Below are 27,988 nucleotides of genomic sequence, written 5' to 3' on the forward strand. Positions count from 1 at the left end.
GGAAGTGTCCGATCCGCCTCCGAGCCATCGTAAAGTCAGAGTTACCGTTGGACTTCCGCAGCGATGCAGTGGAAATAATTGGGTCAATTGAAGTCAATTGAAGTCAATGGGTGACGCAGGAATTTTAAACATGTTGGAGTCAGCGGGTTGGCGGAACAAGACGAATATGACAAGCAGGCATGGGCTTCTGAGTCGGAAGCCACTTGAATTCGTGATTAAAATGGGGCTTAATTGCCTCAGGTGTGTGCATGGGAGACTTGAGGCAATAAAGCCTTACCCAGAAGTCCATCGGCTTCTATGCGTATCACATGTCTCGCACGCTGCCTATGGGACGAGTTCCACTAAATACTACCACGCACTTCCTCCTTCAAGCCAGAAGGAGGAAGTGCACGGTAGTGAGTCTTGCAACGCATCCCATGGTACATGTGCGAGATGTGTGATACGCATAGAAGCCGCCGGACTTCTTCGTAAGTAACTCCCTGTCCAACATGCACACATCTGAGGCAATTAAGCCTCATTTTAATAACGAATTTGAGTGGCTTCCGACCCAGAAGCCCATGCCTAATGACGGGGAAACCCGGAAATTCCCGTGACGTACTTCTTGTCCAAATGAAAGCATCACTGCACGATTTCCATCTGTTTAAAAGCACCTAACATTTTCCGGAATCACATTGCAAAAAGCTGCTAGTGCAAGATAATAATAATAATAATCGGAACATTTATATAGCGCTTTTCTCCTGTCGGACTCAAAGTGCTCAAGAGCTGCAGCCACTGGGACGTGCTCAGGAAGCCACCCTGCAGTGTTAGGGAGTCTTGCCTTGAACTCCTTACTGAATAGGTAGTGACCCTAGCCAGGATTCGAACCCTGGTCGAACCCCTCTATATATTTTCACCTGACGATCACACGCTTCTCCATATGTTCCGCTACTACACGGCAGACTCTGCACGGCACCCCTTCAGGCTGAACCAATATGGCTACACTTCCGTCAACTCTACCGCAGAGTCCTCCAGCAAATCTCTGTGTGGGTTCCTGTCTAGTGTATTTCTGTAGTCATCTGTGATGCATATTCTTTGATTTCAGAGAGTTGGTGTGTGGGTGATGTGAATATTCTGTCATCGTGGGCCCTCACTCGTCACCCGTTCCCACGTTCCCATCTCCTGTGCAATTAACCGCTAAGCAAAGACTTTCAATCAGCCTCTAACGTTACACAGAGACCCTCCACTTACTGCTGAATTCTTCTGTATTTACAGGCAGTAAAACGTGTAATGAGAAATAAAAAAAATGAGAATAATCGCTAAAGATGATTTATACAGCAAACTACTCTTTTGCTGTGCAAAAAATGTAAATAATCTATTATGTATCTCCTTTCTGGGAGGATGCTTGTGAAGAATAGACACTTCACTACAGAGGTCTGCTGTATGGTACTTGTGGGCAACGTCAGAGGCTCTCATATATTCCTCCCATCGGGGGAGCCTCCGTTTTACATGAATTAAGTGGATTCATTCTCCAGGTAAGAGGGAAAAATGACCTCTTGCTTGATGAAGTGGGATTTAGCTAGAGAAAGGCCACCTTGAATAGTCAGGTGAGCATCGGCGGTCTTGAGAAGGACCTGATAGGGTAAGTAAGGTTCTTCAGGGCAATTCAAGTGATTCTATTTTTAACCACTTGCGTACTAGCAGTCTCTGGCCCCTGAAGGACCAAAATACGGGGCTCACCAATGAATCGCTACTCTTGTCAGTCACGCTGCTCACCCATCACCGCAGTCCCCTCGCTCTGCTGTCCCTACTATATTTTCGAGTCTTTTGATTGGCCTAAAATGTCTGTGTTTTTCCGATTTTTGTGGAAAATCACTGCATTCTCTCATTGGTCCAAAACTACTGAGTATTTCTGAGTTACGTAAAATAGGAAATAGTATTGGACCAACCAGAGAATGCAGTGATTTACCATGAAAATTGGAAGACCACAGGAATTTTAGGTCAATTAGAAGACTTGAAAATACTATTCAAGTTGCCACAATGCAATTTTTACAGAAAAACTCTTCATTCTCTGATTGATTCAATGTTTCCCACTTGGAAGTATTTAGCCAATTAGAGTATTTCGGAAGTAAACTAAAGTAAAGTGTTTTTTTACAGAATCCATAATATTTTGCAATTATCCGTAATTATTATGGGTTCCATAAAAAATAAATACTTTTTCGGAAACGGGATAACCGTCAGCATTTCTGACCAGCCCTAGTTATATCAGTTATATCAGTGAATAGTGAAGATGTATCCGTAGGCTAGACTACAAGGACAAAATAAGTGGTGCATAATGGTCTTGCTTTTTGGACTTATGCTGGGCTGCCAGTATGTTTTGTTTTAAAAGGGCATTACAGTACTTTGCAGAGGCCCTTGTCTATTGGCAGGCTTCTTCACCCTCCTCAAGTTGGCTTTGCCATTGTGCTAGAAGCCAGGATTTCTGACCTCATGTGTTGGATATGCTACTGTATGAAGAACATCAGACATCTAGCACTGGATTGGATGTATATATACAGATACAAACATAAGAGTCAGCGGGCCTGATGCAGTAAAGTATGATAAAGTTGCTCTGCGCAGGGTCGGTGTGGTCTGGGCCGGGCCGAGGCAGAGGCGACAGAGGCTCCAGCCTCAGGGCACAGTGTAGGAGGGGACGCACCACTTACTCAGCTATCATTCCCCTTTTGTGTTTGAAGCAGAGAGAAATAAGAAAAGCGGATACATGGCAGTGACTGTAAAGGTGGCCATACATGGTACAATTTTTCAATTAGATAATTTAGTTCGATTATTCCATTAGATCGAATATAAAGATTTTTCCAGCATGTCTGATCATTTTTCCAGAAAAAACGGGATAATCGTTCAAATTTCTTGACCGAAAAAAAAAATATTTTCAACTTTCATTCAATTCTATCATTTAGATCCAATAAACGAGAAAATCGAACGTTTTTATTGTACCGTGTATGGCCACCATTAGTCTAATAGCAATTATTGTGTGACAGCTGGGGTGGGAGGGATGGAGGGGCGTACTTTGGTGTCACAGCCTTGGGTGCTGGAGGACCTTGTCCCGGCTCTGGGCGTGGCAATTTTAGTCTTACTAGTACAGTTGGTGCACCGGCCGTTAAAGCATTAGCGCCACATGTGCTACTGGGTTAATGCATGCGTTGCTTTGTTAACCATGGTAACACATGGTGCTCCCCTTGCGATCACTAAGTGCTTCATAGAACTTCCTGTGTACACAGGAAGTTCCATAAAGCACTCAGTGATTGGAGACCGGCCAGAAGGAGGTATCTGCTCAGCTTGCCTGCCGCCGCGGCTGCCACGAGCACCACCAATGATTGCTTGCAGGAGGGGAGCGCTGAGTGGAGTGCCCGAGGTGAGGGAGGGGGGGGGGAATTTCCCCCCTCCCCACCGATCTGTGGCCACAGCTCTCCTCTTATGCTGCGACCCATCCTGCCCACAAAAAGTCCCTGAGCGGGCCCTAGGGGGGCCCCGGGCCCCCCCGCGACGGCAGGGGTCGCATCCCCTATTGTTACGCCAGTGTCTGAGGGGGAAGGGAGCTTCCCATGCTGAGAAACTATGAGAATCCCTGACTAGAGTGCAGAAAATTCACTACGTAATAAAAACTTCTAGTATACTGTAACATTATATATATATATATATATATATATATATATATATATATATATATATATATACATACATCACTTCCTGGTTAGCGGCCATGTTTTTGTTTGTAAACACTGCCTAAAACTGGCGATTAAAAGCCAGGATCACGATGGGGAGAGGCGGAAAAGGCAACGGGCTTGATTCACAAAGCGGTGCTAACCTATTTAGCACGTCTAAAGTCTTTAGACGTGCTAACCAGGGTGCTTAGTAGGTTAGCACCGGATTTCTCAATTGATTAACCTACTTAGCACCCTGGTTAGCTCGTCTAAAGACTTTAGACGTGCTAAGTAGGTTAGCACCGCTTTGTGAATCAAGCCCAAAGAGGGATCCAGGAGATCACAATGACTCAATTGGTATGGTTCTTATTGTACAAATCGGTACAGATTCTCTTTAAGTCTAGCTACCCCCTCCCCCCCCCCCCCCCGCCTGTAGTGGAGCACATAAACAGCACACAGGCGCAGAACACCACACCATAATGGGGGGCTCTTTCTGCTGGTTTCCCCCTACAAGGACACATCTCTGCATTTCTATCTGGGGTAAATGAAATGAATTTTCGGCACGTGGGCAGCTGGGAGTCACCTAATGCAAAGAGACAGGGAAACTGATTGCAATCTTTATTTCATTTAAGATGAAGGCTTCCTACCTCAGTCGCTGTGTAAATTGGGAATTCGTGAACGCTGTTAACCCCTGCAGTGCCAGAGAAAGTGTTGCCAGCAATCCATTGGAAGACTTCCTGCAAACAAAAAACAGCACCAGTCAGTGTTTCAGTAAATCTGCCACTTCCTGCTACATAAATAAACAAAAGTCTGTTTATATTTTACAATATCCGTTTATAAATGACTTAGTCAGGGTTTGCCCATTGTAAAATCTTTCCTCACCCTGATTTACATTCTTAAAGGAGCATCACTGCTGAATGTTTGTTTACTGTGTGTTCTGAAGTGAGCAGAAACAATACCTAGTCTTCCAAAGTGCTTCAGGGAAGAAGACTGCATGACATCATAGTCAATGGCGGCTCCAGCGTCAAATGTTTTGGGGGCAGAAAGAGGGCATGATGGCAGGCTGGTGGGGCCCAATTGGGTGATCAAAATCGATGTTTGTATAGTGAGCTTGAGACAATGTTTTCCTATCTCAGGTGATAAAATGTAGGTTTACTAGTTCAGCAATGGTAGGAACCAAATTTAAACATCACAAACAGAACTCAGAGGCTTTTGAGCAGAACAGATTGTCCAAATGAAGGTGCTATTATTGAAGAAATGCTACCTACAGATCTACTTGGTTAGTTTGCTGGTATGCTTTAATCCTTACTTGCTAGCAAGCTGCTCCTGTGGGGACAGATCACAGACAAATCATTCTAGCCCCCAGCCTGTGCGTGAGGACTCTACAAGTAAGGTGAGGGGGAAGAGGCAGGAGCGAGAGAAACACTGTGTGTGTAATTCCTTATCTTAGTAGCTAAGCATTGCTGGAGACTAGAGCTTGGGTTTTACAGAAAGGTAGTATTGAATCAGGCATAGTGATTCCTGGGAAGGAGGGGGGGAGAGGGCACAGTGCCCCAGTGCGCCCCAGTGTAGCGCCTCTCCAGGTCATAGCCTGGGCTAGATATCACTGGGAGGGCGGAGTTACATACCAATATGCAGCAATATATACATTTAGGAAGTGTTTCTGATGCTTAACCAAGATAATTAATGTAAAATTGTGTATCACAGATTTCTATAGGGTACCAAATCTCAGTGACTCTCTATAGTGTACCAGCTCTCTGTAGCATAACACAGCGAAGCCGCTGCCCTGCTTCCTGTCGCATCACAGAGCAGCCGGGAGATATGCTGCTTGCCTTGAATAAACACATGCACTGGAGAGGGGAGAGCGGCAGCTGTTAAGGTAATAACATCGGCGGGGACGGGCGGGGGGCACCACCTACCCATACTGGGGCACTATTCTGGGGCACTATACTAGCTATACTGGGGCACTATACTGGGGCACTATTCTGGCTATACTGGGGCACTATTCTGGCTATACTGGGGGCACTATACTGGCTATACTGGGGGCACTATTCTGGCTATACTCGGGGCACTATTCTGGCTATACTGGGGCACTATTCTGGCTATACTGGGGCACTATTCTGGCTATACTGGGGCACTATACTGGCTATACTGGGGCACTATACTGGCTATACTGGGGCACTATACTGGGGCACTATACTAGCTATACTGGGGCACTATACTGGCTATACTGTGGCACTATACTAGCTATACTGGGGCACTATTCTGGCTATACTGGGGCACTATACTAGCTATACTGGGGCACTATTCCGGCTATACTGGGGCACTATTCTGGCTATACTGGGGCACTATACTGGCTATACTGGGGCACTATTCTGGCTATACTGGGGCACTATTCTGGCTATACTGGGGCACTATACTGGCTATACTGGGGCACTATACTGGGGCACTATACTAGCTATACTGGGGAACTATTCTGGCTATACTGGGGCACTATTCTGGCTATACTGGGGCACTATACTGGCTATACTGGGGGCACTATACTGGCTATACTGTGGCACTATACTAGCTATACTGGGGCACTATTCTGGCTATACTGGGGCACTATACTGGGGCACTATACTGGGGCACTATACTGGCTATACTGGGGCACTATTCTGGCTATACTGGGGCACTATACTGGGGCACTATACTAGCTATACTGGGGCACAATTCCGGCTATACTGGGGCACTATTCTGGCTATACTGGGGCACTATACTGGCTATACTGGGGGCACTATACTGGCTATACTGGGGCACTATACTAGCTATACTGAGGCAACTAAACTCCCTCCTACACTGGGGAAACTATGCTAGCTATGAAGCCGCACCCCAGCACCCCCCCCCCCCCCCCATAGCCTGCTGCGCACGGCACTGTCCACTAGGCCGCGCAAACACCCGCACCCGCCCCCCCCCCCCACCCCCCACCGTTCCCCGGAGAAAAATTTGGTCAGAAAGTGTTCCCCGGGCCGGAAAAGGTTGGGAACCACTGGCATAACACATCTTAGTGAATATGTGAGAAGTACCAGGTTTCAATGAGATTTAGCATGCAACAGCAATTTACTGAGGTTGGGTTCTCTACAATGATTCAGTAAGATATAACACTCTACAAAAATTCACTTTACTATTCAATGAGATTTAGTACTGCACAGAGATTCTCTGAGATATAGCATGCCACAGAGAGATTGCTTGAGTTTGGTGCTCTACAGAGATTTGACACTCTACAAAGATTCTCTGAGATTTAGAACTGCTTTATTCACTGAGATTTAGTACTGTTCTATTCACTGAGATTTAGTACTGTTCTATTCCCAGAGATTTAGTACTGTTCTATTCCCAGAGATTTAGTAGTGTATTATTCACTGAGATTTAGTACTGTTGCTCTAAAGAGATTCAGTGAGATTGACACTCTTCAGAGGTAGAGTGTCATTCTCTGGCTCCATTATGCATGGGGACGCTCAATGCACTTTACCACCAAGTGCTTTTTGGCTTCAACTTCAGCAGGCCATATACTGTATCTGAAACAGCAGAGTGTTCTCACATGTAGCTATTTGCTGATGCAGGTAACAGGTGTTTGAAGGGACGGCAGTCGGCATTTCTGAGGGTCCTTTTACACTGGTGCGGTACAGCATTTTACCGCACCCCACCGGTGCCTTTCATACCGACACAGTTTTGCTGCATTCCCGACTCAAGGGCAAATCTACATTACTCTGTGGCGACATGTGGCGGACATGAAGTCATGTGAGTCTATTGAGACACTTTTTAAAAATACCAGCCGTAGGTTTTATGCATCGCGCATGTACGGAAGCGTATTTTAGCAATACGCTTCCAAACACATGATTGCTTTGGCCACAAGAAATGAGTGTCACTTCCTGTTTGACTGGCTGCCAGATGGGGATTACTGCGTGCTAACGCGGTAATCTTCGAAGGCCTGTTTTTGGCGGTGCGGTAAGGTCCATGAGCAATCCGGAATGTGAAACCGGCCAAAGGATTTGTGTTGCAAGAAAAGGCTGCTGACATGGCTCTTCATCAGGCACTTTAAGGTCCCTTTTCCATGGATGGCTGAACTGCACGCTTATTGGTCAGTTCAGCCACGAGCACCTTTTGGCTGCAGTTGCATGCGGCCGCACTCAGATGTGTCTCCATAGTGCCACCTTTCCAACACCTGTGCTGAGCGCTTGTAAGCCAAGCCAGGGTATAAAAACAGCTGGAAAATTCACCTCCTTCAGCCTCATCTGGAGCAAAAGACCTTAAAGGGATTTAAAGTGAACCCGAGGTGAAAATAAACTGATGAGATAAACAATTGTATTTCTCCTCCAACTCCTAAAATGACTTTTTTTTTTTAGATATTCCATGGTTTTATTTAATATTTAAACATTTACAAAGTAGATTGAATGTTTTGTTGTCTCTGACATTAGCAGCCTATTAAGTGTCCCTGAGTGAAAATGCATGAACTGTTGAACTTTTTTCCTCTCTCTCTACACTCAGAAATTGAATTCTGCCAGGAAAACTTTTATGGCTGTAATTTGCTTATCAGTGATATTTACTATATTCCCGACAAGGTACCCACAAGACAGAAGCTGTCATTTCCATGTCTAGAAATTAACTCTTTCAGGCCCCATTCACACCTAAAAACGGAAACGCAAAAGCATTTTGCGTTTTTGTGTGCAGTTTTTTTCCCCTCCCGGCACTCCACTACACGCTACAATTTTGTAAAAAGCGCTTTTCTAAGCACTTTTTCAGAGCGGTTTTGTCATTCACTCCCTGATGGAAAATAATAAATACAATGGGCTTGATTCACAAAGCGGTGCTAACTGTTAGCACGCCTGTGAAAACCCCCTTAGCACGCCTAAACCAGCTTTTCGCGCACAAAACTTTACGCGCGTAAAACTTTATGCGCACACTGCACAGAGCGCAGGGCGCTCCGCGCGAAGTGCCCATTAAAGCCTATGGGACTTAGCGCGCGCATAGGACTTTGCGCGCGTAAAACTTTGCGCACAAAACTTTGCGCGCGCTCTGATTGAGAAATCCGGTGCTAACCTACTTAGCACCCTGGTTAGTGCGCCTAAAGACTTTAGACGTGCTAAGTAGGTTAGCACCGCTTTGTGAATCAAGCCCAATGCATTTATTCTTAAAAACGTGAACGCAATTGCTGCACAAAGCGATTTTGTGAGCATTTTGCGTTTTTCCTATACCTTCCATTATAGCAAAAACACGTAAAAAATGATACAGGCACGGCTTTGCTGAGCGAATCGGAAACAAACAAACAAACAAATCAGCTGTGAACTATCTCATAGGGAATCATTGCACAAGCGTTTTGTGGGCGATTTAAAAAATCGTCTGCGCTTGAAAAAAAGATGGAAAACGCCGCTAGTGTGAACGGGACGTCAGGCAGCAAAATGAAACAAGTAAACCAGCCTGGTTATTAATATGTTTTGCACTGTACATACACATGTCTATCTCATCATGTCACATGTCGCATCGGATACACTTTAAAGGACACCTGAACTGAGAGCGATATGGAGGCTGCCGTATGTATTTCCTTCTAAAGAATGCCAGTTGCCTGGCTGTCCAGCTGATCCTCTGCCCCCTTTTAGACATAGACATTGAGCAAGCATGCAGATCTGATGTTTCTGTCTGAAGTCTAGATTAGCCACATGCTTGTTTCAGATGTGTGATTCAAACACTACTGCAGCCAAAAAAATCGGCAGGACTGTCAGGCAACTGGTATAGTTTAACCACTTGCCGACCGCACACTCATAACGTGCGTCGGCAAAGTGGCAGCTGCAGGACCAGCGACGCAGTACTGCGTCGCCAGCTGCAGCCTAATTAATCAGGAAGCAGCCGCTCGTACGAGCGGCTGCTTCCTGTCAAATCACGGCGGGGGGCTCCGTGAATAGCCTGCGGGCCGCCGATGGCGGCTCGCAGGCTAGATGTAAACACAAGCGGAAATAATCCGCTTTGTTTACATTTGTACGGCGCTGCTGCGCAGCAGCGCCGTAAGGCAGATCGGCGATCCCCGGCCAATCAGCGGCCGGGGATCGCCGCCATGTGACAGACCACATCCTGTCACTGGCTGCACAGGACGGATAGCGTCCTGTGCAGCCCGGAACACCAGGGGGAGGCAGCAGGTAGGAGAGGGAGGGGGAATTTCGCCGCGGAGGGGGGCTTTGAGGTGCCCCCCCTGCCACCCACAGCAGGCAGGAGAGATCAGACCCCCCCAGCACATCATCCCCATAGGGGGGAAAAAAGGGGGGCAATCTGATCTCCCTGCCTGCACCCTGATCTGTGCTGGGGGCTGCAGAGCCCACCCAGCACAGATCAATCAAACCAGCGCTGGTCCTTAAGGGGGGGTAAAGGGTGGGTCATCAAGTGGTTAAAAACAAATAAATATGGCAGCCTCCATATCTCTCTCACTTCAGGATTCCCTCAAAAGACATTAACTAGAAATAAGGTCTATAGTTAGGTGCTGCTCAAGGTAAAAAAAAAAACAAAAAAAACATTTCTGCTTGGAGTTCAGCTTTCAAGGGACACTTAAGCCAGAAAAAAAAATGAGTTGTACTCACCTGGGGCTTCTACCAGCCCCCTGCAGCAGTCCTGTGCCCTCGCAGCCACTCACTAAACCTCTGGTTCCCCGCTGCCAGCTAGTTTCGTTTTTGCAGACAGGCCCGACAGGACTGACCACGCGTAGCTTTCTCCGCATTCCCGACTGTAATTAGCGATATTGCGGGCCGCAACACGCACAAAGATACACGTTGCCGCATTACCTACACATAGATATGCAACAACATGTATTTTTGTACGCGTTGAGGCCCACAATAGCGCTAATTACAGTCGGGAATGCGGAGAAAGCTACGCGTGGCCAGTCCTGACGGGCCTGTCTGCAAAAACGAAACTAGGTGGCAGCGGGGGACCAGAGGATTAGTGAGTGGCTGCGAGGGCACAGGACTGCTGCAGGGGGCTGGTAGAAGCCCCAGGTGAGTACAACTCATTTTTTTTTCTGGCTTAAAGTGAACCTCCAGACTAAAAATCGACTCAGCAGCACTGAAAAGGCCTGGTGTTTCTTTAACAGTGTCACAGCATCAGAACTTTATTTCTCTTATACAAGCCTCATTTTTAGCTGCACAGAAGAAAACTTCCCAGGCATTTTCCCCTGATGCTGTGCAAAGCTTGATGGGATTTCTGATGTTGTTGTTCTCCTGCTGTTTTGGTGCAATTTTTTTTTTTACATTTTGAATTTGACATTTAAAGCCTAGCGTGTGCAGCTGGGAGGGTTTATCAGGACACAGGACAGTTGGAACTGTGTCTCCTGCTCCTTGTCACCCAAAAAGATGGCTGCCCCCATGACAAAGATGGCAGCCCCCATGAATCACAAACATGTGCCTGTTCTTTTAAAACAGGGTGGGTAAAAAATGATATTACCTATCTATTTTAATTAACATAACTAATGTAACTTAATGACAGAATGTTTGTTTAGGCTGAAGTTCCCCTTTAAGTGTCCCTTTAATACCGACACACACAGATTTGTGTGGGAGGCCTTTATTTAATAAAATGAGTGGGAACGTTCCATAGTACTTTGGTCTCTTGTGCTATTAATTATGCATGCGCTGCCTTGCCAGGGGGTACGCAATGCATTACATGGTGGCTGTGATATGAATGGAGTCGGATTGTCGAGGCTATGCTTGTCTACAATGCACACATCTTTAATTAAGCCACAATCAATAACTAATTTATTATTTAGGTAAGAAAACAAATGACACGATAAGGTGTCAGCTCTCATTCGGTTACAATAAAAACAACTATCAAGGTTCCACTTCCTCTAGATTTTAAAGTTTGTTTTTTTTAACATAGTAATTCCTTCTATGGCATCATAGGTAGCTGGAGATAGTTTTAAGTTCTGATCCTAATTCCTAAAGCCATGAAATTCACTTTTTTGAATGTAATTATAGTTTTATAATAAACCTAATTAATAAATGTCAAAAAAAGATGTAAATATAACAGTCCCCAAATTTTGAATATGATCCACTGACCACAACTCTTTGCTTTCTGTCCATTAGCCAGTTCCTTATCAATGCACGCAGATTCTTCCCCAGTCCTTGCATCCCCAACTTCTGCACCAGACTGTTCTGGGGAACAGTATTGAAGGCCTTTGCAAAGTCAAAGTATATCACATCTACAGCATTCTCAATATCCACACTAGCATTCAACACCTCATAAAATCTGAGAATGTGACTCACTCAAACAAGTGTCCTTAGTAAACATATGCTGATGCTGAAGAATTAGCTTGTTCTCTGCTATGAAGTCTTGTATAGCATGCATCTCTTAGGAAACCCTCAAATAGTTTGCACACAACTGATGTTAAGCTTACAGTTCTATACTTTCTCGGATCTGATTTTTTTTTTTTTTTGCCCTTCTTAAATAATGGGAAAATGGGGTTGTACACCAGTCCAATGGAACTGTCCCATTTGAAAAAGTGTTTATGACTATATATTTAATAACTGATCTTAGTTCCCTTAGCACCCAAGGATGAAGGCTATCTAGGGCCGGCGCCTTATCAGTTTTGATTTTATTTAGTCTTGCCTTCACTGCTTTCTGCATGAAGTATTTCAATCGGGACTGTTACATATTTCCCAACTGTCCCTTTTTGGGGGGAACTTAATTCCTCTGTCCCTCTATTTCCCTCTTTCAGGACTGGTGTACAAATCTCTGTGAATATTTCTATTTCTCTACTTAAAAATGTATTTATGTAACTCTAAAGTTCTAAAGTTTATTCATATCCTTTAAAGAGGAACTCCAGTGAACTAATATATATAAAAAAAAGTGCTTCATTTTTACAATAATTATGTATAAATGATTTAGTCAGTGTTTGCCCATTGTAAAATCTTTCCTCTCCCCGATTTACATTCTGACATTTATCATATGGTGACATTTTTACTGCTGGTAGGTGATGTCAGTGGAAGGAGATGCTGCTTGCTTTTTTGGCAGTTGGAAACAGCTGTAAACAGCTATTTCCCTCAATGCAACGAGGTTCACAGACAGGAAACTGTCAGGACCATGGTCCTGACATCACACTGTGGGAGGGGTTTCACCACAATATCAGCCACACAGAGCCCACCGATGATCCGTTTGTGAGAAGGAAAAGATTTCTCATGGGAAAGGGGGTATCAGCTACTGATTGGGATGAAGTTCAATTTTTGGTTACGGTTTCTCTTTAAATTGATATATTGCTTATCTTTTTACATTTAAAAAAAAAAAGTGATGTCAGAAGTACCACAGTGGGTTGAAATATGAAACTATCCTTTTTTGCTCATTAATTCTTTGTAGTATGCATGACTATAGGGGAAATGGGGTGTTTCTGGAAGTGTGGCAGGGGCGTGGCTTAAAGTAGTCCCTCTTTTTTATCTGAAAAAGTTAGGAGATCTTCAAGTACATGCAGATTTGCAACAGTGTATGCACAAAGAACTGATATTTACATAGTAGCACGCTTCATATTTGCACAGATATTAGGCTGTCATTAGGGTCGGTGTTTCCATAGAGGCAAAGAGGCAATTGCCCCTGGGCCCCAGAGCCTGTAGGGTGTGTGCCCCCTCCCCTCCAGCTATGGTGACCCCATACATGCCTGCAGGGAATAAGGAAGAGAGGCACCGTGGGGAGAAGTCAGAGTGTAGAGCGCAGTGCTGCCTCCTGAGTCCTGCCTGGATTAGGTAAGACTCCAATGTGTGTACACTCTGCATTTGTAAGGGAAAGGAGGAGGGGAATAATGGGGTCCCCAACAATGCTTTTGGGGACATATGATGGAAACCTAATGATTTTGTGTGGCTGGGAGAGTGGTGGGATGGGTTATGGAAGTCTGCTCGGAGGCTTGGGGGGGGGGATACATTTCTAGGTGGGCCCCCAAGTTACTTTTTGCCCCAGGGCCCCCTTGTAGCTAGAACTGGCCCTGTCTGTCATATGCCCCCACACTCCTTTTTCTATGTCACCTGGAAGGGGGCAAAGCCAGGAACTTGCCAGCACCCCCTCATATTATGTGTAACAGGAAAATGTCTTTCTACTCTGATGTCCGCCCTCCCCGGAGTTTGTCTCCCATTGCTGCATTATATTTTGATGTTCCTCAGAAACGATAAAGTCAATCCAGCCAGCCTGTATAACTTGTCTGTTTTGAAAGCACCGGTAATGCCTCCACATCCATTATTTTGTTTTCTGCAGGCTACCAGCCTTTAACCACAGGTGGACTACGAGACTTCCACTGAGCCTCAAGTTTTCAAAAGCAGAACAATTACTTCCTGCCTCTCGCACTGGTCCAGAACCGGGCCGTAATTAGGTGCAATTTCAGCAACAAAGGAACTCTAGGGGAGTGTGGCACTGATCCCCGCAGAGCCAGACGCACAGGTGACTTTGTACTGCTACGCTGTTGATGTGGTCATAGAGCTTATTAGCCCGCCGTTCTCTTGAGAACGCTTGTTCATCAATTATTCTTCAGGGAACAATTCCGCCTAAGTGCGTGGTTACAGGAACACTACATGGAGAGTTCAGCTGTGGATAAACTGTGTGCCTACGGGATCCGATTCCTCGGTCATTAAACAGAGACCAGCCTTGTCCAATGCTGGCAATTACGGCTTCCCTGTGGACTCAGGAACCTGCCTTTCCCGCATTCAGTTGTAAAGTTTACATTCACCTGTTTAAAAAAATGTCACATTCTGATTGATTCTTAAAGCCTTGTGTAAGGCTTGGTGGTGTATTCTCCACAGTCAGCATGCAACGCATGAGCTGGCGTGGAGGAGGTACACACACTAGCACAAGGAAACAGGCTATCCCTAGTATAGTGGAGGGGAGGACTGACTCCAATAGGAGATTGTGGTGCACAGAGCCGGTGCAGATCTGACAGCCACAAACAATGCTTTCGTTATAACGTCTCAGCGCAAAGTAGCGCTGAGCGCATAAACCAGAACTGAGGAGATCAGGACAGGAAGACAGAATGAACGCTTGCTAGCTAGCGGCTACTTAGCGACAGCAAGCGTCCAAAACCAAACAGACTGGAATGAGGCAGCCAATGCGATGCAGCGATGGCGTGCCTCACAAAGACAGGACCGGATAGTCAGAAAATAGCAGGATTAAGATAGATGAACGTAACACAGATAAATATACAATAAGTATGTTTTCCTAGCGTATTACAATTACAGCTATCAATGAAACTATTTGTAACGTCTGACTAACATATGTATATATCGGCAATGAACCGATATATGACATAAGCAGGAACACTGACTAAGACTGGAGTAATACAGGGGACAGGACTCAGAAGGATTCGCTATCTCTTCGCAGAGATGAACGCAATCCACAAACGGTAACAGAACAGGATTCAGAAGGATTCGTTATCTCTTCGCAGAGATGAACGCAATCCACAAACAGTAACAGAACAGGATTCAGAAGGATTCGTTATCTCTTCGCAGAGATGAACGCAATCCACAAACGGTAACCAGGAGCAGGGTGACTACCTCAGCACGGGTGGTCACGGTACGCGCAACCTACCAAAACGTGCTGGAAGCTGACTAACTGCACACAGGATATAAACAGTTCGTGTACGTATACATCAGCGACACTGATGTATCAACGTAACACAAATACAAGGAAAATAATAAACGTGCTGGTATGCATATATATGGGCAATGAACCACTATATGATGCAAAACCAGCAAAGTATCTTTAGAACAAGAAACACGATCGGGGCTGAAGCGACAGCAAGACTGGCTTACACTGAAGCTATGAAAACCCAAGGAAACCCTGCAGGAAGCAGATCTTTATACTGAGGTCATCCAATGGGAGCAGACATGCAGATTCCCACACAGGTGAATGATAATCAGTCACAAGCTGACAGCAGGGAAAGACAGACAAAGCTATGCAGCTTGCATGGAAATAGATCAGAACTGCCTGAGCTGCAGCACTACTACTTCCAGCAACAGCTGCTGCAGCAGCGATCATCACAGTACCCCCGCCCTTAAAAGCGGATTCCAGACGCTTTTCAAAACTGAAATTCCCAACAAAACAGTCCGACTGATAATTCATGATGACCGGGACAGCCCGGCAAGACCGAATTCCAGAATCAGTCCCCACAAGACTGGACCCATCAGAACCAGAACCTACAGAACCATGCCCATCAGTACTACAAGCCCCAGTGTGACACCCATCAGAACCATGATTTCCAGAAGAAAGCCCTCCGAAACTCCCTGAGCGATACCCACCGCCTTCCAGGAACCGTTCAGAAACGCCAAAGCCTTTGCAATGCCCACCGGTACTGTCTTTACCAACACAAAACCCACTGTTGAACCAGTCCAAGGCACCAGGACAAGTTTTCTCAGAGACCTCCCAGAACACCTTGAAGCTCCAAAGAGATCCCCATAGGTCAGAATGCCCCTTAGGCTCACATGGAGAACCATCAAGAACCCCCATGGAACCCAGGGCAACTCCCGAGTCAGGGCCACAAGGACAAACATCAATATCAGAGCTCTCAGGGACCAGAACCATCTCCGGGCATGCAGGCAGACTGGCAACATCAGAACATGTTCCCACTAAGGAAGCATCAGAGCACGCTAACACCTTAGACACACTTGGGCATTCTGGCACACAAAGAACATCTGGGCACACTGGCACAAGAGAAACCTCTGGGCACGTCAAGGAACTGTGAGCCTCAGGGTCAGCCAAGACGGGACCAAAACCAGCACCGGCCAAAAAAAAATCATCATGACTAGACTTCGCAACTACTGGATTTTTACACGAGAATGCAGGATCAGACTTAGATGTCGCTGATTCCAGCAAAGTCAGTAACAAATCAGATTCAGGGGCACTAACAAGACAGGACAAATCTTCTGATGTATGCACTGAACCAGATAGGGACTCCACAACTACCTCTGGACTGGACAGAGACTCATTTAATATACTGGATTGGAGCTCATGAGGCGCTGCAGAACAAGTCAGTATTGCAGCAGCCCCCACTGGACTAAGCAAAACTGAGGAATTCCCTGGACAGGAAGGGGACTCTGGAACCTCTGCCACAGCGGCCAGAGAACCAGAATCTTTCAGGATACAAGGCAGGGTTTCAGGAATGCTTACTAAATCAGACTGAAATTCTGAGACTTCTGTTATTTTGACCAGAGAATCAGAATTATCCATGTTACAGGGCAAGACTTCTGAAACATGCAGAGGACAGGGCTGGAGTTCCTCGGCTGTTACAACACTGGAGAGGGACTCAACAACATTGGTTAAATCAGACTGTGTACAGGGCAAGGTATCTGACACACTTGCTGACGAGGACAATATTTCAATGGCTTCTGCTTTGCTGGGCAGAAATTCATCAAGTTTTATTAGAGCAGACTGTAATTCCAAAACAGCTGCTAGACAAGTGAATATTACTGCAACACCAACTGAGGTAAGCAGTGCCTCAGACCCTTCTGCTAGAGGGTTTGAAATATCCAAAGTACTGGGTGAAGCATAAGACTCTGCGACCACAGCTTCACTGGACAGGATCACTGAACAGTCCATATTGCAGGGCAAAACCATGGAAGCACCTGCTGGACAGCATAATGATTCTGTGACCTGAGTTTCATTGGAGAGATCTACTGCACAATTCATGGTACAGGGCAAATTTATTGGAACATTTTCTGAACAAGGTAATAATTCTGCGATTTCAGGTTCACAGAGCAGATGCTCTGAGCTATTCACGAACCTAGAGCGAGGTGTAGAAACAGGAAAATCAAGACACAATGTTTGCGCATCTGAATCACCATTCATTTGTAAAATTGGAAAATTCAGATGCTGGGGTTCTGAGATTACTAGACAGGATTGCTGGGACTCGGAAACTGATGTAGTGCATCTATTGGCATCTGCTGGATCAGACAGGAGTTGAACTTTATTAACACGGGTAATTTCTGCAGAAGTGTTTGCAGAGACAGACAAGATTTTTCTGGTGTCTGTTTCACTGAACAAAGACTCATGAGTACTGGCTAGGCTGGACTCAGAAGTCAGCAGGACCTCTGGATTCTCTGCTGAGAAATTTGTGCAGGGCAAAGTTAAGAAAGTATCAGTGGCTTCTGTTTTACTGGGAAGTAACACTGAGTTATCCATGGTACAGGGTGGAGTTACAGGAACATTCACAAGACATGGCAGGGACTCAGTAACTGGAGAAGTGGGACAGTCTCCAATTGACAGTGTGTCTTCCCTGGTATCAACTGATTGAATCGCATAAAAATCATCCAAAATCATTTTCCACACATCGATCAATGGAGCCACAAAGTCATACCCACACACACCAGTTTTTATTAGGTTATAGGCAGACTTAATGCATGCATTCAATACTAATTCACCTTTTGCACTGTAAAATTGACAAAATGAACTTGAATCATTCTTCCATTCATTGACCAGAGCTTCCATCTCTCCTTTCTCAAATGGAGGATTCCAAGCACACTTAACAGGCAGATCACAGTTTGCAGATCTGATTGTGGCAGGGACATATATTGGGTTAATTAGCAGGTGATTGGCAGATTCCTTATTCTTAAGAATCTCTAATACCTGTAGCAAGTGTTTAACTGTAGTGTATGCAAACTTTCCTTGCTTCACAAATAAGTTGATTTGTTCAATACTCTGTAATATCTCCTCATAATCATACTCAGATAATTCTTTTAAACAAAAGTCTTTATTTTCCCTAGCCAGTGATGAAAGTTCATTAGTAGTTTCATAAGTCCATTTAACTCCCCTGAAAGACAATTGCATTTCATTATCTGTTAATGGCAGAATCTCATTATAGGTCTCAGTCGCTAAGGATAACGACTCTGCAAATTGGACACGTTTTTTAGAACGTTTGCGTTTTGCCTTTGACCTTGCGGTTTTTGATGATTTATTCAAAGCTGCAGGAAAATTATCAGTAACACTTTCTGCTTGCTGCTCATTCTTGCAAGCAATTGAAGGAGCAGCTGATTGGCCTGCTGCCAGGAGTTCATTAAGAGGAAAAGGCAATGGATCTATGCGCAACCAATTGTGAATTACAAAAGCTATAAATTGCAAAGGACTTTGTCTAAACTGAGTGTGATCTAAGACATCGATTGCCCAATCAAAAAGTTTGCCCTTAAAAAGAGCACAAACGATCCAATCAGACCAGGTAGAAATTGCAGAAGCCCGAAAGTCGGGATTGGCCAGAACTTTAACCAATTCTGATATAAATTTGTCTGTAACTTCAGGACCAAGCTTTTCAAATTTTTTAAAGGAGCAGGACCCCTGACAAACAGTGTCATAATTTCTGGAAATTCCCCCCACAATAGGGATTGGTAATGGGGTTTTCATAATGTAAGGCTTGGTGGTGTATTCTCCACAGTCAGCATGCAACGCATGAGCTGGCGTGGAGGAGGTACACACACTAGCACAAGGAAACAGGCTATCCCTAGTATAGTGGAGGGGAGGACTGACTCCAATAGGAGATTGTGGTGCACAGAGCCGGTGCAGATCTGACAGCCACAAACAATGCTTTCGTTATAACGTCTCAGCGCAAAGTAGCGCTGAGCGCATAAACCAGAACTGAGGAGATCAGGACAGGAAGACAGAATGAACGCTTGCTAGCTAGCGGCTACTTAGCGACAGCAAGCGTCCAAAACCAAACAGACTGGAATGAGGCAGCCAATGCGATGCGGCGATGGCGTGCCTCACAAAGACAGGACCGGATAGTCAGAAAATAGCAGGATTAAGATAGATGAACGTAACACAGATAAATATACAATAAGTATGTTTTCCTAGCGTATTACAATTACAGCTATCAATGAAACTATTTGTAACGTCTGACTAACATATGTATATATCGGCAATGAACCGATATATGACATAAGCAGGAACACTGACTAAGACTGGAGTAATACAGGGGACAGGACTCAGAAGGATTCGCTATCTCTTCGCAGAGATGAACGCAATCCACAAACGGTAACAGAACAGGATTCAGAAGGATTCGTTATCTCTTCGCAGAGATGAACGCAATCCACAAACAGTAACAGAACAGGATTCAGAAGGATTCGTTATCTCTTCGCAGAGATGAACGCAATCCACAAACGGTAACCAGGAGCAGGGTGACTACCTCAGCACGGGTGGTCACTAGTGTTGGGCGAACATCTAGATGTTCGGGTTCGGGCCGAACAGGCCGAACATGGCCGCGATGTTCGGGTGTTCGACCCGAACTCCGAACATAATGGAAGTCAATGGGGACCCGAACTTTTGTGGTTTGTAAAGCCTCCTTACATGCTACATACCCCAAATTTGCAGGGTATGTGCACCTTGGGAGTGGGTACAAGAGGAAAAAAAAATTAGCAAAAAGAGCTTATAGTTTTTGAGAAAATCGATTTTAAAGTTTCAAAGGGAAAACTGTCTTTTAAATGCGGGAAATGTCTGTTTTCTTTGCACAGGTAACATGTTTTTTGTCGGCATGCAGTCATAAATGTAATACATATAAGAGGTTCCAGGAAAAGGGACCGGTAACGCTAACCCAGCAGCAGCACACGTGATGGAACAGGAGGAGGGTGGCGCAGGAGGAGAAGAAGGCCACGCTTTGTGAGACACAACAACCCCGGCCTTGCATGAGGGCAAGAAGCGTGCGGATAGCAGGCTTTGTACCGCCATGCAGTCATAAATGTAATAAAGATAAGTGGTTCAATAAACAGGGACCACGCGGCAACGCTAACCCAGCAGCAGCAGACGTGATGGAACAGGAGCAGGCGCAGGAGGAGAAGGCCACGCTTTGTGAGACACAACAACCCAGGCCTTGCATGAGGGCAAGAAGCGTGCGGATAGCAGGCTTTGTACGGCCATGCAGTCATAAATGTAATAAAGATAAGTGGTTCAATAAACAGGGACCACGCGGCAACGCTAACCCAGCAGCAGCAGACGTGATGGAACAGGAGGAGGCGCAGGAGGAGAAGGCCACGCTTTGTGAGACACAACAACCCAGGCCTTGCATGAGGGCAAGAAGCGTGCGGATAGCATGCTTTGTACCGCCATGCAGTCATAAATGTAATAAAGATAAGTGGTTCAATAAACAGGGACCACGCGGCAACGCTAACCCAGCAGCAGCAGACGTGATGGAACAGGAGCAGGCGCAGGAGGAGAAGGCCACGCTTTGTGAGACACAACAACCCAGGCCTTGCATGTGGACAAAAAGCGTGCGGATATAGCAGCAATGCTTTTTGCCGCCATGCAGTCATAAATGTAATACAGATGAGAGGTTCAATAAACAGGGCCCGGAAACGCAACACCATCCCAGATGTTCATTGGTCATGTTACTTGGTTGGGGTCCTGGAGTGTTGCGTAGTCATTTCCAATCCAGGATTGATTCATTTTAATTTGAGTCAGACGGTCTGCATTGTCTGTAGAGAGGCGGATACGCCGATCTGTGACGATGCCTCCGGCAGCACTGAAACAGCGTTCCGACATAACGCTGGCTGCCGGGCAAGCCAGCACCTCTATTGCGTACATTGCCAGTTCGTGCCAGGTGTCTAGCTTCGATACCCAATAGTTGAAGGGTGCAGATGGATGGTTCGACACAGCTACGCCATCTGACATGTAGTCCTTGACCATCTTCTCCAGGCGATCGGTGTTGGAGGTGGATCTGCACGCTTGCTGTTCAGTGGGCTGCGGCTGCATGGGTGTCAGAAAATTTTCCCACTCCAAGGACACTGCCGATACCATTCCCTTTTGGGTACTAGCTGCGGCTTGCGTTGTTTGCTGCCCTCCTGGTCGTCCTGGGTTTGCGGAAGTCAGTCTGTCTGCGTACAACTGGCTAGAGGAGGGGGAGGATGTCAATCTCCTCTCTAAAGTCTCCACAAGGGCCTGCTGGTATTCTTCCATTTTGACCTGTCTGACTCTTTCTTCAAGCAGTTTTGGAACATTGTGTTTGTACCGTGGATCCAGAAGGGTATAAACCCAGTAATTGGTGTTGTCCAGAATGCGCACAATGCGTGGGTCACGTTCAATGCAGTCTAGCATGAATTGAGCCATGTGTGCCAGAGTCCTACCAGAATCCTCATCATCCTCTTGTGAGCGTTGTGATAGTTGTTGTGATGCATCATAGTCGTCACCTTCCTCCTGGTCTGCTTCTGCTGACCATTCGCGTTGAATTGTGGAAGTCCAACGTGCACCGCTCTGGCCCTCGTCAGTGGTGGCATGAAATTCCTGCTCCAACTCCAGCTGTTCCTCCTCCTCTTCTTCGTCATAGCTGCTGGGGCCAGCGTTCCCTGAGGCGGATGGCCTGATGTTGGTACCATCACGCTGATCGTTTTCTCCTTCAGATTCCCCCAGTTGCATCATGACAGCTGTTTCCTTGATTTTTAACATCGACCTCTTCAGTAAACACAGCAGTGGTATGGTAATGCTGACTGAAGAGTTGTCACTGCTCACAAGCAACGTGGATTGCTCAAAATTTTGGAGGACTTGGCAGAGGTCCAACATGTTGGCCCAATCGGATCCACAGAAGCTTGGCAGCTGGCCGGATGCGCCTCGGTACTGCGCCGTCATGTACTGGACCACTGCACTCTTCTGCTCGCAAAAGCGGGCTAGCATGTGCAGCGTAGAATTCCAGCGCGTAGGGACATCACACAGCAAGCGATGGTGGGGGAGATTGAAGCGCTCCTGCATCTTGGCGAGTGCCCCCGAAGCAGTACTGGAATTTCTACAATGTTTGGACACTCGACGCACCTTCAACAGCAGATCGGGCACGCCTGGGTATGTCCTCAGGAACCGCTGAACTACTAGGTTCATCACGTGCGCCAGGCAAGGGATGTGTGTCAGCTTAGCCAACCTTAAAGCGCGAATGAGATTACTCCCATTATCACACACAACCATGCCGGGTTTCAGGTCCAGCGGTGCCAGCCACAAATCCGTCTGTTCCTTTATTCCCCTCCAAATTTCCTCCCCTGTGTGCTGCTTATCCCCAAGGCAGATTAGCTTCAGCAACGCTTGCTGACGCATGCCAACAGCTGTGCTGCACTGCTTCCACGATCCTACTGCTGCTGGGTTAGCGTTTCCGGATGAGGTACAGCTTTGAGATGCGTTGGAGGAGAAGGAGTCAGAGAGGTAGGTGCTGCTGTTATCCAGTGGGAGGGACGGCGGTGCAGCTGTTTGTGGCGTGGGCAACACCCGTGCCGTAGCAGGTGAGGAATCGCTGCCAGGCTCCACAAGGTTCACCCAGTGCGCGGTAAGGGAGATGTATCTACCCTGGCCGAACGCACTCGTCCAGGTGTCAGTGGTGAGGTGAACCTTGCAGGCAACGGCATTCTTCAAGCTTCGGGTTATTTTGCTGACCACGTGCTCATGCAACTCAGGCACTGCAGAGCGTGCAAAGTGGTAGCGGCTGGGAACCACGTAACGTGGGATGGCCACTGACATCATGCCCTTGAAGCTGTTTGTCTCCACCAATCGATATGGCAGCATTTCGCAGGCCAGAAGCTTGGCTATGCTGGCTGTTACTGCCACGGCCCGGGGGTCATTTGCTGGCAATTTCCTCTTGCGCTCAAACATCTCCGACACAGACAACTGAACCGTAGCGCTGCACACGGAAGGGCTGTTGGTTGTTGTGTTTGATGAACACTGGGAGACCTCAAGAGCACTACTCCGGAAAGTGACAGTGTCAGCGTCGTCTGATGTTTGTGAATGTTGTGAACCACGCAATGGCTGGGCTACTGCTGCTGCTGAGGCGGGTCTGGTGAACCCAAGGGAGGCAGTGTTGTTTCTGGTACCCTGTCCTGACGCGTTTGCCCAAAGAGTGGGATGTTTGGATAGCATGTGACGGCTCATGCTGGTGGTGGAGAGGTTGTTAATATTTTTCCCCCTGCTCAGGCGGGTCTTGCACACCTTGCAAATCGCCATGGTAACATCCTCAGTGCAGTCTTCAAAGAAAGCCCAGACTTTGGAGCACCTGCCTCCTTGCTGGCGATTTCTGTTTGCTCCTCTTTTGCCTCTCACTTGAACTTCCACGCTTGTGGTGCCTGAAATTGCGCGCCGCCTACCTTGTGGCACAAGGCGAACTCGTGCAGCAGTGTGTTCTTCAACAGACTCATCTGTGCTGCTGCTACGACGGCGATGTTCTCGTTCACAAACAAAATCTGGGTCTCTGTCCACATTGTCCATACCCTCCTCTTCCATCTCCTCAAACTCGTCATATGTCATTGTGGGCCACCGCCGTGGAGTAGAGCTCCCCACAACAACCTCTGCGCAGCACACTCCAACGTCGTCTTCCAGATCTTGTCGGCCGACCTCCTGCAATTGCAACCCCTCCTGCCCAAATTGCTCTGGGATTTGGGTTTCCGAGTCCTCTTCGGACTCGCCTCGTATTTCAGTGCGCGGTACATTTCCCACAGTTAACGGTTGTGAATCCAGGCACAACATTTCTGGCTGTTCCTCCATTGACCTTTGAAAGGTGGAAGTTTGTTGGGCTGGGAATAGCTCCTGCGAATACCCCATTGTGTCCTGAGGTAATTCATCGGACTGGTTATCTGGCAGTTGTGTGCGTGGTGTCGCTGCCGGTTGTGTCAGCTTTGTGCCCACTGGCTCCTTGTAACTGGCTGAGGACTCGGACCTCGTGCGTGATGTGCTGGTGCTGCTTAACCCACTGCTGGACGCTTGAGAGGTCATCCAAGTAATTATCTGGTCCTGTTCTTTTGGATTTGTGAGGGTTGTTGTCCTGGACAACATGGGTGGTATTGAGTGGGTTTTCTTGGGTGCTCCCCTGTGGCCTGTACGTGAACCGTCAGGGGAAACACCTCTTCCCTTGCCCCTCCCTCTTTCACCGGATTTCTTCCTCATTTCACTTATCCTTACAGTACACGCTGACTGGCAGCAGTACAGTGGCAGTACAGAAATGCTATACAGTACCACTATTCCCAGCAGCGACACAGAGCACAATGCTATACAGTGACGGGTGAGCGGTGTACCACTATTCCCAGCAGACACAGAACAGTGAACAGAATGCTATATAGTGTGGCTGAGCGAGCGGTGTACCACTATTCCCAGCAGACACAGAACAGTGAACAGAATGCTATATAGTGTGGCTGAACGAGCGGTGTACTACTGTTCCCAGCAGACACAGAACAGTACACAGAATGCTATATAGTGTGGCTGAGCGAGCGGTGTACCACTATTCCCAGCAGACACAGAACAGTGAACAGAATGCTATATAGTGTGGCTGAACGAGCGGTGTACTACTGTTCCCAGCAGACACAGAACAGTACACAGAATGCTATATAGTGTGGCTGAACGAGCGGTGTACTACTGTTCCCAGCAGACACAGAACAGTGAACAGAATGCTATATAGTGTGGCTGAGCGAGCGGTGTACCACTATTCCCAGCAGACACAGAACAGTGAACAGAATGCTATATAGTGTGGCTGAACGAGCGGTGTACTACTGTTCCCAGCAGACACAGAACAGTACACAGAATGCTATATAGTGTGGCTGAACGAGCGGTGTACTACTGTTCCCAGCAGACACAGAACAGTACACAGAATGCTATATAGTGTGGCTGAACGAGCGGTGTACCACTGTTCCCAGCAGACACAGAACAGTGAACAGAATGCTATATAGTGTGGCTGAGCGAGCGGTGTACCACTATTCCCAGCAGACACAGAACAGTGAACAGAATGCTATATAGTGTGGCTGAGCGAGCGGTGTACCACTATTCCCAGCAGACACAGAACAGTGAACAGAATGCTATATAGTGTGGATGAGCGAGCGGTGTACCACTATTCCCAGCAGACACAGAACAGTAAACAGAATGCTATATAGTGTGGCTGAGCGAGCGGTGTACCACTATTCCCAGCAGACACAGAACAGTGAACAGAATGCTATATAGTGTGGCTGAGCGAGCGGTGTACCACTATTCCCAGCAGACACAGAACAGTGAACAGAATGCTATATAGTGTGGCTGAGCGAGCGGTGTACCACTATTCCCAGCAGACACAGAACAGTGAACAGAATGCTATATAGTGTGGCTGAGCGAGCGGTGTACCACTATTCCCAGCAGACACAGAACAGTGAACAGAATGCTATATAGTGTGGCTGAGCGAGCGGTGTACCACTATTCCCAGCAGACACAGAACAGTGAACAGAATGCTATATAGTGTGGATGAGCGAGCGGTGTACCACTATTCCCAGCAGACACAGAACAGTGAACAGAATGCTATATAGTGTGGCTGAGCGAGCGGTGTACCACTATTCCCAGCAGACACAGAACAGTGAACAGAATGCTATATAGTGTGGCTGAGCGAGCGGTGTACCACTATTCCCAGCAGACACAGAACAGTGAACAGAATGCTATATAGTGTGGCTGAGCGAGCGGTGTACCACTATTCCCAGCAGACACAGAACAGTGAACAGAATGCTATATAGTGTGGCTGAGCGAGCGGTGTACCACTATTCCCAGCAGACACAGAACAGTGAACAGAATGCTATATAGTGTGGCTGAGCGAGCGGTGTACTACTGTTCCCAGCAGACACAGAACAGTACACAGAATGCTATATAGTGTGGCTGAACGAGCGGTGTACTACTGTTCCCAGCAGACACAGAACAGTACACAGAATGCTATATAGTGTGGCTGAACGAGCGGTGTACCACTATTCCAAGCAGACACAGAACAGTGAACAGAATGCTATATAGTGTGGCTGAGCGAGCGGTGTACCACTATTCCCAGCAGACACAGAGTGGCAGTAAACAGAATGCTATATAGTGTGGCTGAGCGAGGTACACAGAGTGGCAGTAAACAGAATGCTATATAGTGTGGCTGTGCAAGCGGTGTACTACTATTCCCAGCAGACACAGAGTGGCAGTAAACAGAATGCTATATAGTGTGGCTGAGCGAGGTACACAGAGTGGCAGTAAACAGAATGCTGAGCGAGCGGTGTACTACTATTCCCAGCAGCGACACACAATGACTGGGGGGGACCCTGGCTAGCGTGGCTGGAGCGCGAACTACCCTGCCTGCCTACCCAAAGCTAAACCCACAGACAAATGGCGGAGATATGACGTGGTTCGGGTATTTATTTACCCGAACCACGTGACAGTTCGGCCAATCAGAGCGCGTTCGGGTCCGAACCACGTGACCCGTTCGGCCAATCACAGCGCTAGCCGAACGTTCGGGGAACGTTCGGCCATGCGCTCTTAGTTCGGCCATATGGCCGAACGGTTTGGCCGAGCACCGTCAGGTGTTCGGCCGAACTCGAACATCACCCGAACAGGGTGATGTTCTGCAGAACCCGAACAGTGGCGAACACTGTTCGCCCAACACTAGTGGTCACGGTACGCGCAACCTACCAAAACGTGCTGGAAGCTGACTAACTGCACACAGGATATAAACAGTTCGTGTACGTATACATCAGCGACACTGATGTATCAACGTAACACAAATACAAGGAAAATAATAAACGTGCTGGTATGCATATATATGGGCAATGAACCAATATATGATGCAAAACCAGCAAAGTATCTTTAGAACAAGAAACACGATCGGGGCTGAAGCGACAGCAAGACTGGCTTACACTGAAGCTATGAAAACCCAAGGAAACCCTGCAGGAAGCAGATCTTTATACTGAGGTCATCCAATGGGAGCAGACATGCAGATTCCCACACAGGTGAATGATAATCAGTCACAAGCTGACAGCAGGGAAAGACAGACAAAGCTATGCAGCTTGCATGGAAATAGATCAGAACTGCCTGAGCTGCAGCACTACTACTTCCAGCAACAGCTGCTGCAGCAGCGATCATCACACCTTGGCTCAGACGCAGAGTTTCCACGGGCATTTAATAGAACATTATGTTAAAAGAATTATGCATAAAACATTTTGTAAAAAAAAAAAAAAAAAACATGCTTCAGCAGCTCATAGACTCTGATCTAATCAGTGACTTACTACTACTTGGTCACACCCAGTCAAGTCTGAAACACTCCCACATTAGTCACCTGAGCATAAAGGGGCGGAGAGTGATTGCTTTGTCAGCTGAATCCTTGTTTCCCTGCTAACTGATAGTCTATCATGACTTTGGATTGGCTGAGAAGGGGAAGGAGGGAGTGAGCAGGTGGCTGGATATTGCTGAGCATAAAATCATGTCTTATTTTAAATAAAGACTTGATGTCAGAATCAGAATCAGAATCTTTATTTCGCCAAGTGCAACCGAAGTCGTACCCGGAATTGGTTGTGGCACACATGGCATTGGCAATAGAGCAGAGACAGAAATTGACAGTAAGACATTAACAGTGAAACAGAACA

At 46.8% G+C, this 27,988-nt stretch overlaps 1 protein-coding gene across 8 annotated transcripts in view; it reads right to left on the reverse strand.

The window, feature by feature from the left end:
• CHRM2 (cholinergic receptor muscarinic 2) overlaps positions 1–27,988 on the reverse strand; it is a 365,548-nt gene that overhangs the window by 181,897 nt on the left and 155,663 nt on the right. For all 8 annotated transcript variants that reach the window (XR_011030565.1, XM_068277883.1, XM_068277885.1 and 5 more), the window contains exon 2: positions 4,325–4,414. The gene's annotated coding sequence lies outside the window, so the exon portion shown is untranslated. The remainder of the gene's footprint in view (positions 1–4,324; positions 4,415–27,988) is intronic.

This window comes from Hyperolius riggenbachi, chromosome 3 (assembly GCF_040937935.1).
Source record: "Hyperolius riggenbachi isolate aHypRig1 chromosome 3, aHypRig1.pri, whole genome shotgun sequence".
Classification (NCBI taxonomy): domain Eukaryota; kingdom Metazoa; phylum Chordata; class Amphibia; order Anura; family Hyperoliidae; genus Hyperolius; species Hyperolius riggenbachi.